This window comes from Python bivittatus, unplaced genomic scaffold (genome assembly GCF_059951505.1).
Source record: "Python bivittatus isolate LINGU-HERP-01145 unplaced genomic scaffold, Pbiv_v1 ctg000260_np1212, whole genome shotgun sequence".
NCBI classification, from domain to species: Eukaryota; Metazoa; Chordata; class Lepidosauria; order Squamata; family Pythonidae; genus Python; species Python bivittatus.
This window is the reverse complement of record NW_028277055.1, coordinates 1,852,185-1,856,692: the sequence shown is the minus strand read 5'-3', so window position 1 is coordinate 1,856,692 and position 4,508 is coordinate 1,852,185.

The following is a 4,508-nucleotide window of genomic DNA, read 5'->3' as shown; positions in this document are numbered from 1 at the left end:
GATTCTGTTAAAGCTACATGGATGGAAGACAGAGAACTTTGTTCAGTACCCTCAAGGAGGTGCTCAGATAGTTTGACTTTTCCTACTTGTGTTCATGGAATAGTAACTCCTACTTCCAACTGATAATACACAGCCTAAATGTTATATGAAATTAAACAAAAGTGTTCCCCCCCCTTTTTTTTTGTAAGGATGTTCTGAACTCACTTCATTCAGAATGACAACAGGCATAAGACGGTGTCTTCTTTTAGTCTGGGGTTAATTAAAGTACGGAAACTTCCCAACTCACCTTCTGTCTGTGCCAGACCAGAGAAGTCACAAAAATGCTGAATTGGTACCAGGGCTCAATGCAGCTTAAAACTGAGATCTAGAGAAAGGCTCCTCCTCCAAGGACTGCTGGTCTTGTAGTGATAGAAATTCTGCCTGTTTTGAATGGGACTCCATTATCTACTTACTTGCAGAGCTTGTAGGCGAAACCAGTCAACCAGCTCTGAGTGGCCATTCCCCATCCAAACACAGGTTTTCACCTTGGAGGGCTTGGTAGGTAAGTGGCAGTTAGAGTCAAGAGGACTTTGGGTTAGCAGAAGTTGATGCTTTAATTCTGCCCTTGTCCAGAAAAGATAGCTTTGGCCATGATGATGCAGACCTTAATTTGCAGCTGAGCAATGCAGGGGCCACTTAATCCTTTTGTGTGTGTGTGTGTGTGTGTGTGTGTGTGTGTGTGAGTGAGATCTCTGGAGCTGCCCCAGAATTGGGGAAGAGGCATGTTAAACCTTCAGTGGCCTTTAACATTCAGCCCTACCCTCAGGGGCATCATGGGGAAAAAGGAAAAAACATCAAGATGGCAGCCATGATTATATGATGAAGCTCTGCCCTTTTTTATATGTGTCATGGATGCAACACATGTTAAAAAGAGGCGGGCCTTCAATTGTGCAGCTGTCATATGTTGACATATATGACACCCTGCGGACACCCTACCTACCCTCTCTAATGGCCTAATATTATCTTGTCCCTGTGACCCTTTGCTGCCATACTTTAAACATTCCTTTTCTAGATTTTACTGTAAAAATAAGAGTAGCACAAAGTTAAAATCAGAATTCACTAATAAGAGTTAGCAGTAAAATTAAAATCAGCTAAAAGAAGTGCAAGATCAATAGTTAACATAATGTTGAACCTCAATCAAAGCCCTTAGAGAAAGCAAAAATGAATTCATCCAGCCTCAGAGTTCAAATGGCAGAACTCCTGGGCTAGTGAAGTAGAACAGATTTTCAAAAAATTAGCACAATTAAGTTGATATGGATTTCCAGATAAACCATCTTTGGCCAGTTCTCAGAATTTTCATTCCTACCTTGTTCATACATAGTAGGCTGAAATTTCTATATTGCAGTGTAAGTTCCTCAAGAAAATGTAAAATGTTGCCTTACCTTTTATATTATTAAAATTAATATAAAATTCAGCATTCAGAAAAGAATCAAAGAGAAAAAGATCTGAGAAGATAAAGTATTCCAAAAGCCAAATACTGGATTCAGATATTTTGGATAACGTTAGATGTGTGTGAATTTTTACTTCGACTGAATAGAAGGTGTTGATTAAAAAATGTTTTTAAAAATATGTAGAAAAGTATAAGCTTGCCACTTGCTAATTATCTGAAAGGACATCTAGGGCTCTCGTCTTGAGTCCTAACAGACAGTCATGCCACGTTCTACACAGATGAAACAGTGCCTTCCCAGCAACTCACCAAGAGTGTCTTGCTCTAACTGAAAGATCTAAACGAGATTGAAAGATCATCATAATTAGCTTCCAAATCTTGTTAATTAGAAGCCTCACTACATCAAAGCCCTGCCTCAGCAACCAGATGGGGTCAAGGATGAAGGATGAACCCTGAGGAGCAAAAACATTGCCTTGGTATGGCAAACAGCTGGATTCAATCCAGCTCTGGGGCATTGCCAAGGACGTTTTAGGTTCATGTGGGCACTTCCCAAAGATAACAAGGATCTTTTCCTTGCAAATGCATGTGATGTTATAGCCTTCCTGCCCTTTCAGCCTTGGGCCCACAAGTTGCCTTGCCACCTCAACCTGAGATGACAGGGAGGGAGGAGGAGAATTAATACCATAATTTGTGCTTTGGTTTAGATACTTCTACATATGATTAAGAAGGTTATTGCATATAATATCAAATTATCTCTCCCTGTAGCCCATGGCCCATGACTTACGCCCGGCAAAGGTCCTGACTTTGAACCAGATGTTGAGACTATACTGCAGAAGCAGCAAGCAACCTAAACATCTCTTCTAGGGATCCCTGTTTAGAGTGATACACCCTGGAAATCCAGTCTTGTTGAGAGTCAGGCAACATACAAGTTTAATATATTATTGTTGGTCGCATAGTCAGCCAGATGTTGAGACTGGATTTGGCATTTTTATCTACCTATCGAGTCCTCCCTGAGGGCCTGGGATAGGCAGATGTTCTTGTTTGATGGTGTTAAAGGGATCGTTGCAGGATATAAATTATTCCAAGTAAAGCTCCCTTTTGCAGTTGACTGATGGTGATTTTGTTAATGCTGATGGTTACGGCCTTCGAGTCAGTGTTGACTCCTGGCGACTGCCTGGACAAGTCCCTGCAGTTTTCTTGGCCAGGTTTTTTGGAAGTGGGCTGCCCTTGCCTCCTTCCTAGGGCTGAGAGAGAGGGACTGGCCCAAAATGGCCTCGTGACCAAGGCAGGACTAGAACTCATGGTCTCCCGGTTTCAAGCCCAGCAGTTATTATCATTATTAAATTAGGCAAAATGTGAGCATGAATGAACGTAGATACACTTTGCCAAGCCCATTTATTGAGCTCAGTTGAAAAACCTGTTGGCTGTATTCACACAAGATGCTAAGCTTGGTCCATTTTAATCTGGGTTACTTTTCTTGTGGCTTAGCTTGCTGGGAGAGACCAGCCCTTTAATTAACTGATGGCTCACTCTATAGTCCAAACTGAGAAAAAGTGGCTAATTTTAATTTAAAACCACGTGAAGCATGTTGTATGAACGTGGCTCCATCTTCACTCACTCCCATTTCATTTCATTTCATTTCATTTCATTTCATTTCATTTCATTTCATTTCATTTCATTTCCAGCCTTAGAAACAGCAGCATAAACTGACAAGGCTTCTTAAGAAGGCCTTTTATTTGTTTTCTCCTTTATTTGTTTCTTAAAGTTGCCAAAGCTGAAAAACATTGTGCTAAGGCAATGGCTGTTTTCCCATGTCACAAAGTACCCAACCCCATTCTATTTTAGACTAGTCTAGTGTGTTGTGTGATTATAACCATTTCCTTTGCTGTCTTAAAAATGGTGAGGAGCAGGAAAATAAGTGATGGGGAAAGACTTATGTACCTGGTCCGTGTGCAAAAGGCCATTAATGCCACCACTTGGAAGATTGGTACGGGATTTACAACCCACACCACGATCTGCTTTTTATGTTCAAAACCAGCTTCCGAGATCACAGCTCAGAGATGCTGCACTGAAGTGAAAAGGGGTGGTCAGATGAAGGTTTTAAAAGACTTGTGCAGAGTGCAAAAAAAAAATAAAAATAAAAATCTACTGATAGCCTTGGATGTCATCCAACCTACTATTTTTGCAAAAGAATTTCTGCAATGTAAAGCATGTTGTGCATTCTTTTCATGATGTTTCCCTAATACGCATTTTTTAAAAAAATGACTGTTGATTGGCATTGCAAAATTCTAAGACCAACAAATTTCAGCTGATATATATATATGTTTTGATTTGTGATGGCTTCACAAGATCTTGCAAGATTTCACCGAACCCCCACCCCACCCCAGTTTTCTCATTCTCTTAGGAGTCCAACAATGCTCAACAGCTCTGCGTTGTCAACCCCTGAGCTAAAGATGTAATTTCAGTTGTCCCTGTGCTGTCATCCAGGAACTGGAAGTAGAACTACCATTCTGCATTCTGAGAGTGAAAGATTTGTGTCATCTGAAGAGAAACCAGAGACCCTGAGCCATCAGCTCCTTTTTTGCTCTCTCTTCAGGGAATCCCACATAACGTGTATCTATCTTATCCTGGAGAAATTTCCTGGTAGAGAGCATGACTTTTAATTGTTGCTTCTTTGTTCAACCAGATCCACGTACTGTATATCCTCCCGGGTTACTTGATGTTCTGCTTCCATACGTACCATCCGTCTTTCCTTGTGATTGAAGAATTGCATTCAGACATATTTTAATGTTTAGTTTTACCTCTTTATGTTTATAGATAAATGTGTAGCACCCAAGTGTGTGTGTGTGTGTGTGTGTGTGTGTGTGGGCATGTGTGTGTTTGATTCATATTTGGCCTTATGCTCATAATAAAGACAGATTAACACTCTGAGCCTTTCTTCTTGTCAGCCTAGGACCCACTGAGGCATCAGAGGATCAAATGCAGCTGTAGCTTCTTTCCCTTCTCCAAGTTAAACAAGAAAGATGGAAGGAAGGAAGGAAGGAAGGAAGGAAGGAAGGAAGGAAGGAAGGAAGGAAGGAAG